Source organism: Anopheles maculipalpis, chromosome X (genome assembly GCF_943734695.1).
Source record: "Anopheles maculipalpis chromosome X, idAnoMacuDA_375_x, whole genome shotgun sequence".
In the NCBI taxonomy this organism is placed as follows: Eukaryota; Metazoa; Arthropoda; class Insecta; order Diptera; family Culicidae; genus Anopheles; species Anopheles maculipalpis.
Window position 1 is genome coordinate 4,862,112 of NC_064870.1, and position 23,335 is coordinate 4,885,446.

General features: G+C 44.2%; 2 protein-coding genes across 2 annotated transcripts in view; both read right to left on the reverse strand.

Moving 5' to 3' along the window:
- Positions 1 to 23,335, reverse strand: part of LOC126557251 (uncharacterized) — a 70,222-nt gene that overhangs the window by 25,920 nt on the left and 20,967 nt on the right. The gene's annotated exons all lie outside the window — the stretch shown is intronic.
- Positions 13,527 to 23,335, reverse strand: part of LOC126567637 (uncharacterized) — an 85,434-nt gene continuing 75,625 nt past the window's right edge. Inside the window, exon 7 of the mRNA XM_050223859.1 lies at positions 13,527 to 13,540. The gene's annotated coding sequence lies outside the window, so the exon portion shown is untranslated. The remainder of the gene's footprint in view (positions 13,541 to 23,335) is intronic.

The window sequence follows — 23,335 nt, forward strand, 5'->3', positions numbered from 1 at the left end:
GGTGTCTGATGAATGCGCTACTGAACCCCTTTTACGTTGTCGTGAATGGATGACAGGATAACCTTTTTGTCAGTGCGTGGAAATGCTTTCCCCTCCTCCCCCATTCCCCTTTCCCACCCTCAAAGAGTGTATCTAGGCTCGGGTACGTCCCAGTAGCTCGTCGGATCGGATTATTAGTGCTGTTATTAGTATCAAATTTTCTGATTAATAAATTACGAACTTACGGCCGGGTAAATATTTGATGATCCCGTCAGGAGTGCTTGGCTCGGAGCTTTTCGGATTTGGATCAATGTTAATGTCTGGCCTCTGTTTTTCGCCTACCACCTCGGCTAGGGATCCTTTTTGTGGCAGCCGTCGAACACCAAAAAACCTATCCAACGAGGTTTGCCTAATGCCTTTTGCTTGTTGCAACCCTTAAGGCTGCTTGGCAAAATCGTGGCAAACGATTAGCTAGAATAACGTATGGGATAGATACAATGGGAAAATTGGCTGTACATCACCATCGATAATTAGCGATGTGAAGGAGGTCCTTGCTAGACTTAAATGCTAGACAGTAATCAGGTTTGAAAGGAGAATGCTGTTCAAGAACACGAATATGAACGTTGAATAAACCCAGAATGAATGCGGACTAGGACACAAGAGAACAACTCCTGCATGGACGCAAGACATTAGATGAGGACAGCTGCTCTACAACTTTTACAAGGCTAAAACTCCCAGTAACTTTGCACTGAGGGCTTGAAGTTGTAGGTTAGAGCTTCAATGTGAGTATGGAGGTAGCTTCTTGAAATTAAAGAACTTCCTGTGAACCCTCAGTTCACTGCGGTGAGGTCTCATTTTAGCCCTGAAGCTCATAGACCATCACTAGTGATAATACGTCAAATTTTTCCAAAACTATCGTATTCTTCAATATTAAGAGATTGCGTATTGATACACCACTAAGCGTCAGACGACAATCAGAAATCAGAAAGCAATTCATCTTCTATTTGTCCAACATTAAGGCGGCTAAGAAATCAAACGTTGTGCGCAAACTTATCCAATTTATTTTTGTGGGCAGTTATACATGTGGTCAAGTATAAGATTAGACCTGCTGTATCGGTTGACAGTACGTATACCGGATTCTATATCAAGTATGCATTGGGATTAGAAGAAAAGGCACGATAACGATGTCGGTTGATGATGATGATGATGCTGATGATGATGACGATATGTTTTGTTGCTTCGTCCACGCCTCGGGATGAGAAGAAGAGCAACGTAGGTTCCATCGTCGCTCGGTGCTCGGATTCGGAGAATGATGTAATGAAAATTATATGCTCCAAATGACACCGACAGCAAAAGGCCAACTACTAAAAGCCCACGTACGCAGCAATCCGAAACAGAGAGCTGTCACTCCACGCCACACTGTCCAGGGCATGTCTGGATGGCTAGAAGCGGGCGGAGCAACCTGGTGCAGGGACGTTCTAAAAACACCGATTCAGCCAGCATTGACAGGCAAGCTATTGATGGCGAGTGGATGCGGGTTCTTACGGCTCCGGTTTTTCGTTGCTCGGTCCGGTCTGGATATAGTTTGCGCTGTCGATTATACAGCGGAATGTCGTCATCATTGCTGACGCCACAACCAGGGGCGTTGGAGGTGCAAGTGGAGCGGGCTAATGATTTTCTCGGCTGTTTATGTCATTCACTTTCACCCCTAATTCGCTCCCTTTTCCATGCGTGGTGGCTAATACGTCCGGTGTATCATTTTCCCCGAAATGTAGCGCCCTACATTTGCTGCGATTAACTACCATTACTCCAACGGCTCGCCAAGTTCAACAGGCAGTTTTGTACTAGCGGACGCATTCCCCCAGGTTGAGGTTAGGAACAAACATGTGTTAACAGTAATGTAAATATGTCCTTAAAGAATACAATCAATACAGCGTATGCCGACGTATGGGTATTTTACTAGCCCCATAGTGTGGTTAGTAGTAGTCGTCTATACGTTTGACGGCACACAATGGTAGTGTTTGAAGCAAGCGTTCGAGTGACGTTTCGAACCGTTGAGGATTTCATGTTCTGTACTGTGAAATATGTATTTAAATTCAGTTATGCTATAAGCTACTTTGAAGTAACATTTTTCGAGGAAACTCTATACAAATGCTCGAACCGTAACGAATATCATCTGCATCATTCCCTGCCATTCGATACTTCTTACCATCGTAATTCTATTTTTAACACTCATACAAGCAGTGTACAATTTTCGCCCCAAAGCCCACGTTCGCCTTTCTGATCTGAAATCTATACATTTGCTTTCATTTTTGATCCGAAAATGAGAGGCCACAACACTGCACTGGGCTCCCTTTTGTATGGTTTCATTTTACCTTCTGTGTGTGTGTGTGTTTGCTAAAAATAATTTCCCTTTTTGTTGTGGCTCGTGCGTAACAATCGCTTGTACATTTGAATGTGAATGTTTTGAAACATAAAAACGTCAAGTACTAACGTTTGAGGAAAAAAGAAAACCTCCTGGGAGTCAGTTTTCATTACACTCACAATTTCCATTTCCATAAACGAACTATTGGAAAACAATCATTTTTCGCATGGAGCGGCGTTAGAGAGCAGGGAAAGTAAGCGCAATGGGAAAGGAAGTGGAGGTGGGGGTGGAGGTAGTGCGACAAGAAGGTCAGTACTTTTGAAGGCGAGAATTATTCAACGCAACCGAAAGCCGAACGCCCAGCTTCACTTAAAGGTAAATATGCATAACTGTGTTCAGCGACAAAACGATTGCCTTGCGCCATTTTACCAAACGTGCGAGCAATAACAAAGCCCTTTTTCGTCGCACACACACACACAAGCGTACCGACACGGACACGTCAAGCCGTAAAAAGCTGTCATAAATTTACATCGTGCTTATAGCCGTTCGGTACGGTATCGGTGCGCCTGTAAGGTAGGCAAACCGCGCGACTCGCAACGAACCGAAACCGAAACTAAACTGCACACTGTTGCGTTGACCGCTTTTACCGCGATCGGTAAATGCTTGTGAATGAAAACGTGCTGGTAGTACACCAGCCGAAGGCTTCAGGTCTCTTAATAGTTTAGTGATTTATGTACGGTTTGTTGTTTGTTTCTGCCAGTGGTTTTTTTTTGTTTGTTGCTGTCGTGGAAGATGTGTACACACATGACGGTGTGAAAGGTTTGCTTCACGCGTCATCTTTAGGGTCGCTCTGCAGAGCGAAAGGCAGAGACTTAAGTTAAATTTGTAATGCTATTAATAAAGTTTTACTCAGGCCTTAAGTCATGATTTATACGTCGTTGCAATCTGCTACAAAATGGTTCCATTTTAAATTGGCGACGCCGTGATTGTGAGATGTGAGGCATATGAAAATTAAACTAAAGTCTATTGAACTTTTCCGTTGCTGGTAATCAAGTTTGCTAGTCGATTTGCGTGACCTTAACATCGCCTTTAAAATGTCAAATACCCTAAGGCCACAATATTTCTTCGAAAAAATTGACTTGATTCGACATTGATTTCACATCCACAGCCACCGTCAGGATGAACTTAAAATTTTCCATTTAGTTGATACCGTTTTGCTTCATAAAAGCCACATCATAAATCTCTCCCCAAAACCTCTACCCCGCCGCGAATGTGTGTGCATCGACTTTTAGAGGTTTAAATGAAGATAAATTCACCCGATCGGAGATGGCGAGAAGGCGAAAGCGAAGCGATAGAATGCTCCCACAAAGAAAACAGATAATTCGTTCCGAAGGCAGCGGACGCGTAGTTTTCGGTCACAGCATAACGGCCACCCATTGATCTTGCGAATAAGCTTCAACGAATGCTATCGGAAAGTGGATGAAGATGAAGTGAAGACTGCTTCAAACCTGGCAATGGACCGACGCAAAAAAAAAGAAACACCATCATCAACAGCAGCAAAAAAGAGAAGCAATTTATATTCATAGAGCAAGAAGCGGGAGTGCACATCGGCTGTCATTCGAAGATAAAACACGTGTCTGAATAGTCAGAAGATAAGGGATGGGAAGCGACTACTAAACTTCAACAGTAGAAAATGCAACATTGAAAAGAGGGTGCGCGCGCGCGAGAGAGATAGAGAAAAGAGGTGCGAGAAAGGGAAAAAGGTGACAATCTTTGATGGAAGGAAAATGGGGAAACAAAAAAAAAACGACGTTCTTCCCGCACACTCCAAATCCGAAACCACTTTCCGACTTTCTGAAGACACCGTACTTTTACTGCTCGACAAATTGAGACAAGCGCATCGATGGTGAGGTAGGACGATGTGATCGATAATACGGAGCATTACGGTGAATGAAAAAAGATAATTAGTATTTTTCAAGATAAAAGGCATATTTTATCGACGCTATGTGGAGTGATTGCTGTACTTCAGCGTACGGAGAAAACGGTTGTGTTTTAACAGAGGATGAAGATTTCATTGGAGAAAAACAAAAAGCGCTGAAGCTGCTTCCATTTTTGCTCTTAAACTATATAGATTCTACCGAAAAAGCTTCATGTGAACACATTTTGACATTCAACAGAAGAGTACAGAGGCGAATGTAGTCTCTAAGACTCAAAGCCTCTATAAATAAATGAAGAAAAAAAAATCAACAGAAGAAGAAAACCATGAAACACCAGGCGTCTCCATTACCGAGAACTGTGCTTTACGCTGCTTAACTGTGCATTAAACTGCTAAACACTTTTATTGTTTCACTTTAAAACACTTTTCCTCCCTCATTTGAGCTGTCATTTGCGTGAGCTAGCAGCTGACACCGTTTGCTGCGACCGTGTGCGTGTTTCCAAGGAATTCCTGTTGGAGATAGTTTTCTGTAAGTGAAATTATAATTGTTCACACTGCGGTGGAGGATTTGCACCAGACAGACGGCACGATATAAGTCCCGGTTAGCTGTCTGCCTAAGCCATCCAATTTTACACACTCGCTTTACTTTGTGACTATGCAACCGGTTTGTTGTGAGTGGGCGTTGAATTACTTTTTCATTAAAATAAAGTGGCTGTGTGCGCCAAAATGTAGGCAATGCGAATGGAATATAATGAACATGGTAGAAGTGTTGGGTGACTCAGCAGTCTATGCTTAGTTGGTACTCGAGGTGAAAATGTTTTTTTTTTATGTCAGAATTTTGTCCTTTTAATTGTTTCACTAGAACCACCAATAGATAGAAGTGCGAAAGTAAATGAAAACAAAAAATGACATAATGAGCTCCATTAATGTATAGGTTTAAGAGCTTGCCAGGTTCTTGGGAATGACATTAGACACATTTCCAGCGAAGGTCATCAAAGTCCAGTACCAGGAAGATGGGTTAAACTTTTATCGCTTCAAACTGGCGCTAGAGAGGTTCAGAGGTTCGGAGGCGGATATTTTGGAGATCGTGACCTTAAGACCTCAATTCAGAGTTCTGGTGTTCGCTAACGTCATGAATATTATTTGTAATAGACTCTTCTGTACGTAGCAAGAGCTACCATAGGATTGATCCAGCAGCACAAAACCTCTGGTAGATCTGCTTGGTTCGTCTTTGAAATGGTAAATAAAACATCAACCTTATAAAGTCAACGTTGTCTAAGGCTCCGAGGGCATCCTCGACGAGCTGTGTGGTGATCAAAAATCGCAATTGAACGGGGAGTCAAATGAACTTCGGGCTAAAATAAAGAAAAAGCTTTGACCCTATAAAACTAAACTTATTTCAACCCATAAAAAACCCTTCGCCGATCTCGATCCGCCTGGTTCACCTTCCCACACAGAACATTCGTCATCTTACCGGGCAATGCAAACAAGCTAGGTTCAGCACGCTTTTCCCCAGTCTGTTAAGTCGTGCTTACTTACCAACAAACTTCAATTTGACCACCGGCAACCAAACTCCAGTGTTGTTTTGTTGACCCGGAAAATACAACTTTATGACATTCGTAATTTTGATTTGATTTTACCACCACCACACCCATCTGATCGTGTTCCGGGACGCTCAACTACACCGGCCACACTACCTGCCAGGTGTTTCGAACCGTAAAACAGCTAAAATCTCATTTGCTGATAGAAGTTTCCGCTACAGCAAGTCTATTAGAAATTACACACAGGTAAATATAGCCTCTCCCCTTCATCCGCATTTCCCCGTTCCATCACGCAACTAGAAAAGGGTCTGATTGTACCGAAAATAAGAGACAGGTAAGATTTACAGGGTTTTTGCGAGAATGAGCGAAGGAAGAGGGGGCTAAAACTTTCCAGCAGTAATTAAGTCAAATTGATCTCTGTCTGGAATTTCTGGCGAGGCTTTGTGGGCACCGGGAAGCGACAGAGACGACCTGCGTCTGCGATGATGTTTCGACATTTCCGAATACGCTATTGTTGCGAGCTGGTATCAGCAAAATGGGTGAGAAAAAAAAACACCAAAAACGCACGGAGGTTTTAACATCACGTCACACCGTGTGATGTGGGTTTTCTTTTTGGGCATTTACCATCCCCCGAATGTCAACCTGGTTTGCACCCGGGTCCCGAAGGGGTGAGTTTGGAGGGATGATTTGCATCGAGCGTAGGTTGCAGACTGTTAGCTGAAATTAGAAACTGCTAATTCGATTCGCCGATGTACAGCAAATTAGTTTGACTCGCAACACGCTAGAATAGAAATGTCTCTAACATGTTGCCGTCACAGAAAAGTTGCCTCTGTCAAAAGCCTGATTGCCCCTTTCCGCATTGATCTCGTATGTTGCGTGGAAGTTGTTATTAAACACTGTGCGACTTTGTTACGCAAGTTGTTTCGAGTTCGAGTTCGCCCAGTGTGTTTGGGCGTTGTGGTGAAGAAACAAAAAAAAACTTCACGAATAGTTCCTCCTCCCCCTGTAAACTCGTAACCGTTGTGTCCGTTCAGAATGAAATATGATATGAACGGACTGGTGTTTCGCTTCTTCGACCCTCTAGCGATTCGCTTCAACGTCAACATCAACGGTGAAGGTGCTAAAAAAACAATTAGCCGCTCCCTCGTGAAATGTATACTGCGCCAGTATGGTGTCGTCAGCAAACAGTGAGGATCGGTTTTCAACTGTTGCATTTGTTGGCACACTGGCAACCACAACAACAACGAAAACGGAGTGTGATAATCTATTTCTAGCGCTCAGCTGCAACATTAGAGCTTAAACGCAACAAACATCACCCCACCTCCCCCCCCCCCCCCTCCCCGCCGGTGGCAGTAGCAAACGGGTTGTAAGGGTATTGTGTTGTATTGTGGCCATTTCCATCGATCGTTCGTGCGAAAATCGTTCTTTTGGTCAACAAAACGTAATAGATCGGGAGGAAGGAACAACGACCGGTAGAGGTGAAAGCATAGGCACATTAAAGGCGCGTGCGGTACTGGAGTCTGGTTTCATGGAATCCACAAAACCATAATCCTGCGGCCATGCAGCTAGATAAACCTAGGCAACACCAAACACCAGGCGCCTCCACCGAGATTACCGAGAAGTGTTTGATTATTGTCACCTACGGGAAGTTCGGGTGTGGTTAGCAGAATCTAAAAGAAACACGCATACACACACACACACACTGCCGAAAAGATGAAGTAACCACATCAAAGAGCGTAATGCATGGTTGGTGCATGAGTTTTGCTGCTTGAAGGAGAAGTGATTTGAGTTGTTGCTTAGGCCCTTGACTATGTTGAGTAAAAATAAACTTATCCATCCGAGTAACGAACGATGCATTTTTCTTCCATCGATCACAAATGTCTTCTTAAAATACATCCGCTACAATAGTAAAATTTGCGGAAAGTTTTTCTATAAAGTTGACATTTCTACAGTAGCCAGAAAGAGTTCCAATTTTCTGTCAGCGTCTATTTGCAGGATCTTTGCAATCGATGGTGCAGAAACTTTGCCAAAACTACAGTCAAGGAATAGTTTTCCTCCTCCACCATCCTGCCCCACTCCAATTCCGAGTGAAAAGTTGAAGTTGCTGACTGTTTGGAAAAGATTTTGGCCACAAAATGCTTTCCCCGAAAACCGCACCCGGCTCCAAGTGGTGAGGAGGGGAAGGAGGGTTTATTATATTGGCAAGCTAGCCATTTTTCGGACTAGAAAATTTGCAAATCACTTTTCGGCCGAGCCGAACTATCTTCTCCATTATTTTTTACTATCCCCAGGGCACCACGCGTCTCCAAGGACTCGCAGGGAGCATGGAGAATGAAACTAAAAGCTCGTTTGGAGAAGTGAGATGAAATGTGAATGATGTAGACGTGGCATGTAAAATACTCTTAACTCTCACTCTGTATATACATCTCTCTCTCTCTCTCTCTCTTCTTTTATATATCCTTGACCCGTTCATATACCCGATTCCTGTGAATGGATTTTCCACACTTTGCTGACGTTAGTGTCCGATAGAAACAAACAAGGTCGGGCTGTAACAATCGGTGGTGCGCTGCGTTAACGGTAGGAAAAGTATAATAAGAAAAGATCTAGCTCACAGCCAGATAGACGATAGACGGCCAAGAATCAGAGGGATAAAAATCCCGGAATGGACTATGGTGGTTTTACTTTTCAACTTTCGAGCAGCGCTGCTTCGAATTTCACATCAAAACAGCACGGTGGCGTTTTCCGCTAGCCTCGCTAAAGGAAGCAAGTACTTGACTCGAGTTAAAACAACCACAGAAGTGAAGCAAAAAATAAACACACACACATACACCCAAGAATACAGCGTGCCCACAGCGAAAGGCAGGCTGTGGGGGCGGTGGGTGTTTTTCCACATCTCAAGGAGCGAATATTTGTGATAAAAGTTAGGTTGAGAATATTTCGCTGCTGGACCTGCCCGGTTCATGCAGACGTGCGGCGGCAGAATGCAGGCGGAAGGAAACTCGAAGCAAAATAGCAAGGTAAAGAAATGGTGCAATAAAGCCGGAACATCGACGTGCCGGGCGGGAGTCCCCAAAGGGGTGGGATTTGCAAAGTGAAAGGCGAAGGGTTAAGATCACTTGAGCAAATATTCGACCACTTTCTATGATAGTAAAGCTAATGTGTTGGCTGGGATGGTGGTGGGGGCGGCGGTGCGTAGAAGTCGTGTCGGGAGGCGTACGGCAAATGAAAATGTAAAGAAAACGTTATAACACGGTACAACACACACACACACACACAAGGGAGGGTATGGTTTTTCATGGCGAAGGAAAACTTTGGCCTAGAAATTACTCGCCAACTTTCGGAAGAAAGTTGAGCAAATGTTCGTAAGCACACATACGCACAAACGTGCGTTGCATAGTCATACACACACATGCACATATTCACGCACACACGAACATTACTATCACCAATACCAAGTGCCCGAAATAGGATACATCCAAAGAAGGGTAATTTATTGTAGCGCACGGGGAGTGGTCCTCCCCGAGCATTTAAACCTGGTTGACCGGAAGGTGCTTTTGTAAAAGCAACGTTTTTGCAACGCACCGGAAAACCCCCTGCGGGAACGCAAGGTGACGAACTTTGGAGAGAAAGATAGAGAGAGAGAGCAAAAGAGAAAGAGAGAGAGAGAGAGAGAAAGAGAGCGAGGCAACGAAAGAGGGTGCTCCTCAAAAACCTCAACAACCTCTTAACGCCGGCTGGAAAAATGTTTTCGTCCATAAAAGACGGAAAAAGTTTTTCAGTTTTTGCAACCTTTCAACGTGAAGCGGGAGCGGCTGGAGCGGAGGTTTTCCTTGCCAATTTTCTTTCATTCTCGCTCGCTCGCTTCCCACGCGGTTCGCTTGGGCAAAATTCCTCAGTGGCATAATGGTTTTCTAGTAAACCTTCGGCAACAAACAGGCGATGACTATGAAATATAGTGGCAAAAGGATAGCGCTGAAGACGTAACACGTATGGGGGCTTTCTTTTGCCAACGCCAAGAATAAAGCATAACAACGAACGGTAGACTCACTGTCTAGCAAATGACAGTTGAATAGAGCGGCTTCTTAGTAGCTTCAAATTGGCAACTGCGGAACACATTGCCTAACTGTAGGCACAAGCATTTCATGTGAACAAATGTGAGATCTTTTCCAGTAGACGACAAAGTAGCGGGGATGGTCTTCACGCGGTGAATCTGGGTATCAAATCGCGAAAGGGGAACTGATTATCTAACAGTATAATTAAGTCAAGGAAACGAGAAATAGCAGCCCAAGACCTCTTGAGGTTGTAATACCAAAGGTAAACAAGAAGTAGTATAGGAATGAGTCTACATTGCTGAAAAGCTAGAAAAATAATGTTGCACCTTCTCGGAACTATTTTTTGAATTTATTTTTCGGAAGCAAACTACCCACCAAACTACTCGAGTGAGGTAATCAATAAGAATTAATTCAATATACAAGTGCTGAAGCCATAGAGAGATAATTATAAACAACCCAGTAGCCCAGTGATAGGCACACTCGAGCCGTTTATAATCGCGCGTTCATTTCCCAAGCGTACGTGCCAAATCAACACTATGCATAATGAACACGGAATGATTAAAACTTCATCCCGATTGATGCATAAAAATCACACACCACGAATAATCTCCTGCAGTCCGAATATGGAGGTCACCAGCGTACGGCGTAATTGTTTCCACCGACCGGTTGGCCGTCCGCTAGACACACAAACCAGCAACAAGAAGGCAACAAAAACAAAACCCCCAAAACCTCCCTTCCCTTTTTTTTTTACCCTCCACCAGGTGACCTGTTTTGAGCACACCGAGAAGTGCTTTTAGTGTCTAGCGAGCGCATAAAAATGATGAATGAGGTGATTGAGCATAAACATGGTGAAATAAATAGGTCCCCGGAACGCTATGAAGCGTGAAAAAGCGATGATGAACGACGCCGCTCGGAAGAGGTAAGCAGTAAGTCGGTGTATGTAGTATACTTTTGCTGTTGGTTTGCTGGACCCGGTATTTTGATAGCCGGGAGCTGTCTAGTGTCGTTTAGAAAGGGCTGACAGTTCTGGGACCCCTCTTTGCTTTTGGAGATGAGTTCTCTCGAGTTGTTGCACGAGCAAATCAAATGGCTGTTATAGATCGGTGCGGTCACTTTCATGTTTATCTGATTGGTGCGAGATTCCAATCACGCCCCTGAAGGTATGTGATCGACACAACACGCCTGTCGTTAGAGCTACTTTACGCGGTGCCAATTTATGCCTGAGTTTGAGTTGATTAAAGTGGTTATTCGGGCTCGTTGATTATACTCGATTGAGCGTTTGACATTTGGTTTGTGGTTTTTTTATTTGATGATGAGTTTGAGTACCGCAAGCTACAATATAAAATAGCCAATTTCCCAGAAGCTTCTTGAACAAAAAAAACAGCCTTTTTAAAACAAGCTTTAGCCTTATCCGCTTACTGTAAACGTAACCCGATGAAGATATGCCGAAATCGCTTGATACATCAAGTCATTAAACCGTGCATGAAGATGTCGTTTCCAATATACTTGTTGGACGCATAAACATTTTGCCCCGTGGCTATAAAAAAAAAAGAAACCATCCGCTTCGATGGCCGTTCTCATAATTTCCGTAATGGATCCGTGTTTTGGTGCTTATCGAATCGGTAACTTTTAACCCGTATCCAGACAGTTCCGTGTACACCCCGCCAGGGCAGGGCAAGCTGTTATAGCCTCCGTTGTGGAGCTCGTGGGGAGGCACAAAGAAAAAAAGAAATAACGGATAAACGTCGTCATATTTTTATGATCGTTTCGATAAATGTGTAAGCTTTCCGACCCCGGTAAGGATACCGAGCGATGGAGGAAATATAAATATAAAAAAAAAACAATAACAGCGAAACTGAAGTGACTGCGCCCCATTGCTGCGCTTTGCTGAAATCTGAATCTTTGACCCACTTGAGACTGGCACGAAAAGGTTAAAACTGCACGATGCACGATTAGGTTCGCACGGTTAAATGGGCCGCCTCGGTACGGCATGGGAATTGCTTCATTTGTTATCGGCGTCGGCAATCGATAACCGTCGACGGACCGCTGACGGACGGGGCCTTCCAGTGCTGGTGGTTTTTCTTTCTTTTTGATTGTGCTATTTGCATCAATTACGGGGTACGGTGGATGGTTCAGGTTCAGGATGTTACCGTGTGTCTGGTAGGGTACATTTCACCGACTGATGAGTGACACGGTTGCTGTAATTTAACGGTTTACTATGACGAACTTGCTACATTTAGTTCGAGCTAGCTTTCTGTGGCTCAAACACTGAAGTAAACACTTAGTTTGCTCTATAGGATATTTAAAGTTTGCTATAAAAAATTTGCGGCGAATTTTCGCCTATTTGATCGCCGTACGATCGTTACTAATTTCGCTCGAAATACTAATGCGGTTTATACGTGGCCATCCGTCAGTGCTGTAACTCCAATGACCTAATGACCCAATTAATATTATTCGGATGAAGTTTGAGTTCATTTTTCGCGGTTTTTTTTTCGGTTGCAAACAATCAAGTTTATTATTAAAGGCGCAAATAACCTATTTAGATCTGTATCCATTCAACTGCACACGCTTTTGAAGCAGGAGGAAATGTTTTATTCCCCTCTATATCAAGTATCACGATAACAAAGCGATTAATAGTCAATTTTGCTGCTTTGCTTGTTGCTGAAAGCATTGCAATCGAAATACGGATGTGTTGCGCCATGCACAGGGATCGGTATAGCGCACGATCAATCGCCAACCGTATCGCAGACCCATATGTCTAACGCACTGGTGTCAATATTGCTCGCCGGTTCGTGTTTCGATCTTCCGCTCAAACAGCAATCCTGAGGTTTCGATTCCTCGAAGGTATAAATATTGAAATTCAATCAGTTCAAGTGCCGCAGCTTGAGCTGCGAAATTACTCTCACTCTTTTGCTCGCCCCGGAAGAAGAATACAGCCGAGAAAAAGCACACACATGCCGATCGATTTTTCGATTACGATTTGCCGGCGGAACCAGCACAATCCTGAGTTCTTCAAGTAGGCAAAGCAATATCAAAAAAAAAAAAAATAAATAAAGGCAGCATGAAACGTTTCGAAACCGAAGGTGATACATGGCCGCAGCGCGGTTGTTTTAGTACTCGGGCGGTGTTTTTCGCTTTCATACACACCGTTTCGGGGTGTAGTTCTCGGCGGCACTGCAGGAACTAGATATGATTTTCCCATTCATGTCTGCTCACGCGTGTTAGCACTGTGTCTGTGCTCGTGTTTCTGAAGTGGGGGGGGGGGGGGGGGGGGTTTAGGGTGGTGGTTTTTTTTTGTGAATTTTTGGTCCATATTTCTGCCACCGTGCGCCGAGAGCGCCAGCAAAGGGAACATTCTAACGCAAAGGCCTCTCGACACAGTGCAAGCAGCAGCAGCTGCTGCGACTGCTTTTCGGGGTAGATTTTCCAATACATACACGCACACACGTTCGTAGCTCCGTCAGCCCACGATTCAACAGCGTCCGGTAATGTGATTTCATTTTGATGAAAATTAATTTTGCCTTCCTTATGCCTTTTTTCACACCCTCGCCACGCTAAGCCTTCCGCCACGTATCCTGCGCTGCTGCGAAAGTATATTCCGGGGATGCCACAATTCGGGATCGACCGCATGTTTGCCTGCTCGCCTTTCGTTTTCTCTCCTAAAACCGCCTGCCAAAAAAAGGGCTGAGGTTGACTGCGAGAGGTTGGTCCGAACGTTGCAAGGAAATATTAAAGTTCGGGCTGTGGCAAAATCCAAATGGACACGAACGAAATTTTGCGCAATGCAAGAAATATGCTGAGCGCACGATACGGTGCTTGATAGAAAAGGGATCCTTCAGCAAACGGTAAGGTTTTTTTTTTGTCGTAAAACTAAAAACCGATTTCCAACAAGCTCAATCAGTAATGCTTACTGGTTTTGGGACTGAACGCATTTTAGGTTTATCGCGCAACATTGTGTGTAGAATTTTACAAAATATCAAGTGCTCTACTGAGAATGAATCTTAAGAGAAATTCATGACTTTGCAACGCTGTCGTTGGCTTGATGTTGTGCAGAACTTTGACGTATCCTACGGTCTGCTGCACGCCCCTGATCGCCTAATGAATGCGGAATTTTCCTATAGTTTTGAGACTCCCTACGCATCTTTTTGTGGCACTCCTTCCCGATGCATTGACACCTCAGGAAGGCGTTATACACAAGCTGAATCCTTGTAGATCTTCACCTTGCGATCGGAAGCCTTATACGAGGCAACGAACGAGGCTCTAACGAGAAGAGGATGAGAGCCAACTCCACTCATAAGTTCATCCGCCACTGTTGCTGATTGTTTGGTCAGTCCTAACTATGGAGGGCACGGCCCAGATCGGATTTGAACCCCGTGCCCTCCGCAGTGAAGATCGGCGCCATTTTCGGCCTACCACCTGGCCGCCCTATCTACTATTTTAACAAATTTTATTATGTAAAAGAAAAAATCATTCAAAAAAATTGGGAAATATGCGACAGACAGTTTGGGTAAGATTTTTCTTTATGATCTATAGCAAGCACCGTAAATTTCGTAATTCGCACGTAGTGCTCGCTCCTATTCACGGTGGTTGGAGTTCTACGTAGCGATATTGGCGAACCAGGTCGATTTGAAGCAACAAAAAAACCCGCACATTGGTTTCCCACCACACTTCCTGCTTCACATTCGTTTGTGTACTATTTAATCAACCAAAATAATTCACCATTCACGGTGGGAGCGCTTCGTTAATTCTAATTTTTTTTTTAAAAAGGCATAAACAATGAACGGTGTGCTTCGTGTTTCATCAAGAGAGTACTTCGCTTTGTTCGAGTACATGCACGTGCCACTTAAATACGGAGGTGAGTTTGAGTCCTGTAGGTGGGCTAAGTGTGTGTGTGAGAGTTTTTTTTTGTTTGGTTTGTATCATCCCACACTTATAGAACCTTTTTTTTTATGCGTTTGGAGTTGTGCAAAACGGAACCATGTTCCATTCACAATTTTCCACGACATATTGGTTTATTCATTAGATCATTTCGGCGTCTAGTCACGGCAGGAAGCGGTTCGCCTAATTTGTTTAGCTCACCGCAGTCCGTGCACAAAATCTGTGTGTGTGTGTGTATGCGTGTTAATTTTCTATCTTTTTTCTCGTCTTTCATATTTCAGACCTTGTCCGCTTTCGGAGTGAAAAATATCATGCCCAGCAAAGAATGAAATTAATGTGTCCCACCTCTAACCGGGCCAGGTTCGCCAGTAATAACACCGCACAGAGTAACTACACACTCGCATGTAGGGTGTGAACCACCCTAGTCGTCTCATAAACACACACACACACACACACACGAATCATGGGTGCCTTTTTCGAGGAAAATTGTTAACCGAGCCAAGCCTTTGATGTTTTCGGGCAAACTCGTTGTCACCCGGTTCCTTGGAAGCAGGCGGAAAAGAAAATTATCTTTGCGCGTCTGGAAGATTCCTCGCTGCACAATGCTCGTACCAGGGCTTTCGTTAATTTACCGCTAATTACATTGGCAGTAATTTGTAGCGGTATTGCAAAACCCCCTTTGCGGTTAGTAAAGATGTCGCAGCAACCGGCGAGCAGCGTTTGCGCTTTTTTGTACACGAAATTCGCACGAAGACAATGCTGCTGTTGACGTGTCAGTAGATTGTTTTGACGTACCAGCTGCGACCGTTGCCGCACCAGTTGAGAAGGCAATGAGTTACTTATTAGTGGCTGCGTTAGAAATAGAAGCAGCGTAAATCGTGCTCACCGTGCGATCATAGAGACGCACCATCCCCGATGCACGGCAGGCGAATGTAATGTAATTTATAAAGCTGGAAATTGCGGCTAGCTAATGTAGGCCATACCAGCATCACCTGGATCAGGCTTCGGATCACACGCTAATTCCTGCTAAAGAAACAATTTCGTCCACCACATACCGACTGGGTGGTGGGATAACAGCAAGCATAAAAAAAAAAAATAATAAAGGAGAAGGAGAGAAGGAACCATAAATAGTACTGCTGCTTCGCAAGTGCTTGTTGGACCTACGAATTTCTCTACTACCAAAATTTCCTTGCAGAAAACCGCCTGAATCTCTAGCTGCGTGCTGTAACATGAAGCGAAGTCCGGGTTTTTGAGTGGGAGGTTAATTTCCCGAAAATGTTGGCAAATAAAATAATTATCTAATCCTGCGTAGAGGCTGGCTTCGGCCAGATGTTGGCGGTTGGGCGCTCTTGCGATAAATATCCAACCATAGCACATAACCGAACCTAATGTGTGTGTGTCCATCTCGTTGGATGTGGGTGTTAGGTTGTTCGAGGTAATTAACAGTGGTCTCCCGGGAAAACAAAATAATGCTATGACATTGGGGCTCGCTCTAGTCGGAGGAGGAAGTTATCGGCCGAGGGTACAAGTACAAGCCACTAGATAATTATTGTGACAATTTCAAGGAAAAACACACTGCCTGGAGCGTTTAATGTGCTGTAAGCCCGATTGACCAGATGGAACATCAGCGCTCGGCAAACGTTCTGACAGCTAGACAATCGGTGCCTCATTTTCCATGATCCATTTGCTGTAATAAATGAAAGCTCTGGCAACTCTCATTGCTTTCCAAGAGAATTAATTCTAAACAATCCAGGAGTTAGTATGTAAAGCAAGTTTCCCAGGAAAGGATCTCTGGAGAGCTTTGGAAGAGCTCTCCTTTCGAGAGGTCCAATAAACTTTTGAAAAAAATCTTACATTACAATTACTTGACGCAGTTTTGATTCACGCGAACTGCTCAGCTATTTGCGGCCTTCGTATTTCGTATTTGCAAAATTAAATTTAAATCACGTACGGAATGCGCCGCCACGATTTTAAACGATGTGCATTCTTGTGTGGCTTGAGCTGCACCGGTGGACCGGTGGGCCAGACCACTGCACTGCCAGCATACTTCAGCTTATGGACAACGTACCGCACACCAAGGTCAGCTTTACACAATCGGCGGCCTTTTTACGGCCAAAGGCAAAGGTGTTCGTACGCGAATGCTCGGTGGATTATGCATGCATATCCTTTTCCTTCCGTGCGGACGCTCGCACAGCGTACTGGGCTTGGGGTTTAGATGGGGAATTAACCACAGAAAAGTGAAGAGATTCCAGCGAACACCCGGAATGTAGCGAATGGTCCGTAGCCCGTTATTTATTGCAGTTATTTACGGTTGCACGTTGGCTGCAGCGTTGGTATTGAAGCAGCAAAGTGTTGCGTAGGTGGGGAGCACTTTCTGCTCCCCTCCAATGGCCGGCACGGTCCGTTCCTCTTCTCCACCTCGACGCACTGCTAACGGACACGTAATGGGCTGAGAAATGAATTTAAATTTAGCTAAATTAACTGCCCCTGGGATCAATCGGACCAGCGAGTAGGCCAGCAGGTCTGTAAGCAGGTCGTAATTGCCCATCCTTTTAGGCTGCCTCGCCTTATTGCTTGCCCGGCAGCAACACCTCCTGGCGCCCTCCTCCATCAGCCTAATTGCGGAATGTTAATAAAGATGATGTGCGTTAAGGCCATCATCGCTTCGGCCACACATAGGAGAGGAACTGGGCTACGGAACGCACCATGTAGCTTGAAGGAATGCTAAGTAATTTTCCGGCAATTTCTGATTCCGCTCTGCAAGACATGCTTACCGAGCCTGGCGGGTAAAGACGATCCGACGTATTTGATTACTTAATGTTGCTGGTTCGCAAATCATGCAAGTTTGTTTGACGTTTCAACTGGTCAGTGTATTACATGAAGTCGCCTGTCGGTTATGCAATGCGCATAACATTGTTTGGGTACGTTCGGATGAATCCTAAGGATGATCTACATCACAAATGAGAATGAACTTAAAATAGGGAGGGAAAAAGATACTTCACCATCTTAAAAACAATACGAAAATGCCACTCACGTCTAGCCAAAGATGCAGTAAATCCTATTTCTGCTGAACTATCGCCACTACCAAACATTTCTAGATAGTCGCATTACAAACGTGTGTGTGTGTGTGTGGCTTGGTGTGTCGGTCGGAAAGATAAGCAACTTTCTATCACGTCACGTACGCGCAAATCCAGGCGTTGATGTGTTGACAGGTTCTTCGTTGGTGCTAGCAAAAATGGCTGGCGGATGTGTTCATTAAGCAATACGCCAGTATCAGACACATTAATGGACGGTCAATTCAATTCGGTTCTTATCCTTCAGGGCTACCAAGCCGAACTTACCCGAATGTCTCGGGCTGTCCTGACAAGCGTGTCCGAAATACTTTTCGTGACGTGTGACGTACGGAGATAAGGAACCAGCGAACATTTTTCGTTGTCTTTTTTGGAGGTGTTTTATGTCTAAAGACATTACCCCCCCAAAAGGCACATCAAGAGAAAGGGGATGCTCACTAGATACTAGATTTGCAACGCACGTGAGTTAGACTGATGGGTGAGAAACACCAGGGCTGCTGCTTGAAAACCCGGAAAAGTAATACCGAAATGATGACAGAAAGTAAATGCTCTTGTTTCATACGTTGCCCTCCCACCTGTTCACCGCATGCCTGGATTCAAGTTACTACTATGTGCGTGTGTGTGCCCGTAAATGGGCGTCCCCCTTAAACAGCACTAAATGGTCAGTTATTTGACACTAATTGATAGAGTCACTGTCTGTGCCTAGCCACGAGCCGCCAGCCGGTCTGCTCGCTAGTGATGGGCCCTTGCCCTTTTTCTCCACCAGGCAATCAAGCTTGATTGATCGATGGAAGCTGCCCAGAGTGCATCGGTACCGGTGGAAGAAAAAAGAATTTTGCGGCTCGCCGTTCCTACCTGTTGAAGAACTCACGATGATAGATGCCCTCGTAGAGTGGCTAGATGAGAGGTTATCGAGCCACTTGAGAACCTCTCACCCTCTTCTCCTCCCTTGCGAGAAGTACTGGAAGAGTTTACCATTAATATGGGGGGGGGGGGGCTCTTGAGGTGAATGAGCGAAGCACAACACTGCTGAGATGTTTAGTGCTTTGCTAGAGTCTATTGTACCTACACTAGATGCAAGATTCTATAAAAAAAAAGTAAAGTTCATGATCTTAAGAACACCAACTGAACGGTGCGCGTTCCCGTTTTACGATCAGCAATAAAATTTTGGTTTCAGCTTAAAACCATGTGGCGTGTGTAAGCGCTGCACAAGGACGAGGCAACCGCATAAAAAGACTTCAAAACCCCTCTTCGTTCTCTGGGGGACACACACACGCACACACACACTCTTACACAAAACAATACAAAACCGTACACACAAAGCAACACACAGGCAATCACGTGAGCAGGTCGTAAAAACTGGGTAAAAATCGCGTTCAGTTTCAGCGGCTCTTCTAAGAAAACGTCCCACCAGCTGGGGCCTGGAAGTCGTGTGGAAAAAAGCTTCATCCACTTCTCCCTTTCTTTCACTTTGCTTAGTTTGTCATGAGAAGCGTGTGCATTAAATCGAACTGTATCGCTCCCTGAAGGGCTTTTAGTGCTCACGCGTTCTTCGGTGAGTTCCATTAATTAAAATGTTTTTCTAGTGACGTTATGCTGCTCCGTTTCATCCGGACACTGGCAAGTCATCTATGCGTGCGGTACTGTGAACCATTTTATTATATTTTATGCGCGTGTTTGAGTTATTTATAATTATAGTATAAAGCGAAGCTATAAAAGGTATGTTGTCCCATAGGGAAACGGGTTTAATAGTTTTATGGTAAGGATGTATTGATTAATTGATATACTATACCGTTTAGTGCAACAGCATGGCGGTATATATGACTTTTACAGCGTGCTATGTTGCAACCTTTATAGCTCAAAAAATTACAAACAAACGTTGTACAAAACCTAGACTCTCTAAATCCTGAATTTTCCCAACGCATGTATAAATATTCCGACGCCATTTATAATATTAACCACGCACACAGTCAATGCTTTGTAGTTACAAAGCTCACCAAAATGCGAACAGACAGACACGTAACGCGTAAAGCAAACAATCATAAAGAAAAGAACAAATCATGCTAACTTAAGGTATGTTTGCCGTAGACTAGAAAGACCTACGCAAAGACGTACGTACAACGGCAACCAGTACAGAGCAAATGAAAACATCCATCCACGACAAAATGCTTCCCTTTTTCCTCTGTTTGTGTGTGTGTGTGTGCATGTGAGTGAACGTGAGGTATTGAAGGTGGAAGGGTGGAATATTGGAAGCAATCCTTCGATTTGATCTGCCAACCAACCGTTTCCCACCAAGGAATGCCGTTGTGGAAATTAGGGAAAGGTCCAATACCGTTCCTTCCCCCGAAACCATCCCTGATCGATTGAATAGAATGTTGTCGAATGCGGGTGAACAAAAGAAGGACATCTACAAAATACTCCGGTGAAACAGAGTAATACAAAAATGGGCTACATATAGCTGAGTCTTTCGAACACCAATACTAGGGTGTACTGTGCATGTATGTATGGCTGTGCCACCGCTCAGATCGGGACCGGGATGCGAGCGAAAGTGACCTGACGTGGGAGAAACCTTGGAGCGTGGTTGCGGAGCAAATTGACCATGATACAGGTGGTTGAAAGTGAAGAATTGTGGAAGAAACTGGCTCTGGAAAGGAGCAAAACCAATGGAATTTTTTTTTTTGTCGTCCGGTAGGTCCCGGAAAAACACGACACACACACGCACACGATAGAACGGTAATGGTGGTCGTGGTGATGGTAAGTGGATGGTTGATAAAAAATTAAGGCTTTTCTCGTCCGGGGACGGGCAAAACCATCGGAAAATTTCATTCTATCTCCTTTCACGCTTCTTTATCCATACGATGCCCCGATGTTCGTTGCTTCGATTCCTTCCATCTACACCCATTAATTCTTCGATGTGCAAACCGTCGAGAGTGAGAGTGAGAGAGATAGAGAGAGAGTGGAAAAAGGACAATCATGATTCAATGACACAATTCAGAGCGAGATTGCTTGTGACAGTGAGCGGGTCTACGTAGTGGTCCTCCTTTATGTTCTTTGCATGTTACCTGCAAGTGGGATGAGCAAGAAGCATTTTTCTGTAGCAGCAAGATTAGAAAAGTCATCACCCGGGAAACGAAGATCCAGCTTTATCGGTAGGATATTGATTTTAGTTTTTCTCTGACGTCCCGACCGCGCTTGACTGTTGCATTCAAGAAGTTCAAGAAATTTGGATGATGAGTTTTGTTTGCCTTTGGGCTCCGGTAAATTGTGATAAGTGACACTTGCCGGTAAACTTAGTCGTTTGGGATGACATTTTAGTTCATTTGTCTGTCATCATTGGTAATGCATAATTCATTACAGACGTTCATTTTGGAGTTTCTTTCTAGCCTGGATGTTTACAGTGACGGATTGAGCCTTTCGGAAGCTCTAAACGTAGGGGAAATTGGAGCCCTCTACAACATTGAATCTAAATTCGGTAAGTGAACGATTTTAGCTTCCCATTTGAAGCCGTTTAAACGATCGATGATCGCTCCAGTGGCAGTAAACGGGACGTCAAAATATTGACTCCAATTTTACCTCAGGCTCAGATATGGCGACCAAAATTTTTGGCGACTCCCTTGAGCACGCCCAAACTCCCGGAAAAATTCCTCCAGTAGCATTCAAGGGTTATATCAGCAATATTTGGCGTGGAGTTGAGGGACCCGGTTGGCGTGTTCCAAAAAAAAAAAAACGCATCCAACTGTATGCTGCATGCCCCGATCGGACCAAAAATGGGCGAGTTGTCGCCGATTTTCCACGGGAATGCTGCTACAGCATTTTGTCAAGAGTTTTAGGGCATCCCATTGTCCGAAAGTGTCGAGTAAGTGTAAGCGTTTTCGCAAGAATCCTGGCATTAGTACTAAAAAACACGTGACGGAGATCTTTATAAAAGATAAGTACAAAAAATGAGTCAATGCGGTACGAGATCGCAATATTTTTCTCATCAGAGAGAGAGAGAGAGAGAGAGAGAGAGAGAGAAAAAATAATGTCGCTGCAAAACTGAAACTAATTCCTTCTTGTGCTGATTTTGTACATATATCTGGAGGCATTTCCTTCTTTTTTTTTCGTGACTTGTTGTTGCTGGTGGGCTATCTATGATTAAAGGGGTTCGCTAGCCGGCGAGACCCCTCTGGCCGGTGTGGTCCCCCTGGCGGTCGCCTACTCCACCCATAGGTTAATCCGCCACTGGATATTTGTCAACTTCGTTTATCAATCTTGTTATCTAGATTTAGCGCAAAGCTCTAGCAAAGTGTCACAAAATAAATCTTTTGCTTTTTTCCACCGATTGCTCAGTCTTGCCAGGTTCATCCTGGGACAGTGCTAGTGCCTTCATGCGACCGCTTGAGTGAGCCTCTAGTGCAATCGCTTTATCTGCTTTCTCGCTGCCCAAACAACAGCTGCAAGCAACTTTGCTACGAGTGAAAAATGCAAAACGATGCCAACTCGCAGCCTTAACGATGAAACACAGTAAATGGTTTTGTGGCGGCTGCAGGTAAACTAAAACCAGAACAAAAATATAAAAAATTTAAAAAAATTCGAATGAAAAACGTCAAAGATTTTATCCGAACAACGTTTTGGCATTAGCCGTCATCGAAACAGAACACTGTCCAGTATGGTTGTACACTTTTCTTTTTTGCAAAACAAAATGAACAGAGACAGGATTTAGATTTTCTTCTGCCCAAAAAGAAGACACTAACAAACAAACAACGAGCAAAATAAAGCAAATCGATCTGGTTCATTCTCCCACACACGGATCCAGGTCAGTGAAAGTAAAATGGTGACCCTTTTTTATATATGTATCAATAGGGGAAGGTAGTTGTGGGCGTTGAGAGACAGCCAGGCGGTCAGTTTTTCGTTCTTTTCGAGCAAATTGACTTCCTTTCGCACCGGTGCTTCGGACTTTTTGGACAGACGAACCAAAAAAAAAACCTTACAAGGAAGATGGAAAATTTGTGGTCTATCGAATCAGCCCCTGAACGGTCGCACCCGGTCGTTACATCGGTTGTCATCTTTATTCCTTTTTTCATGTACTATCCCTCCCTCTTTCCCCCTCCCTTACTATCCACCATGTATTGGACAGTCTCTCGCTCGTCAGTGGGAAATGTTTTTTAAACGTCCAAAGAATTACGATACCTCGGCAGTTCATCCAGGTCCCTTTTGTTTTTTGTTTTTTTTTTTTGCTCTTGCTGTTGGGTTGAAGCCATTCCACCATTTTCTCTGGTTGCCAATTTCAAATCAACCCCTTTTTAAATCGATGTGTCGATTTGTGAAAGGTGATGTGATTACTCGCACACAGGGCAGACGCGACTTCGTAGATTGTATGTGTTGGAGACGAACCGATGGAATGCTGATTTTCCATTTAGAGTTTGCATTTCGTTCCACCATCTTCGGATCACCTTACGATTATTATGTCAGCCAACATCACGAAGTCGGCTTTTTGTTTTGCCTCGTTTTCTTTTGCGTTTGTTATTGCATCT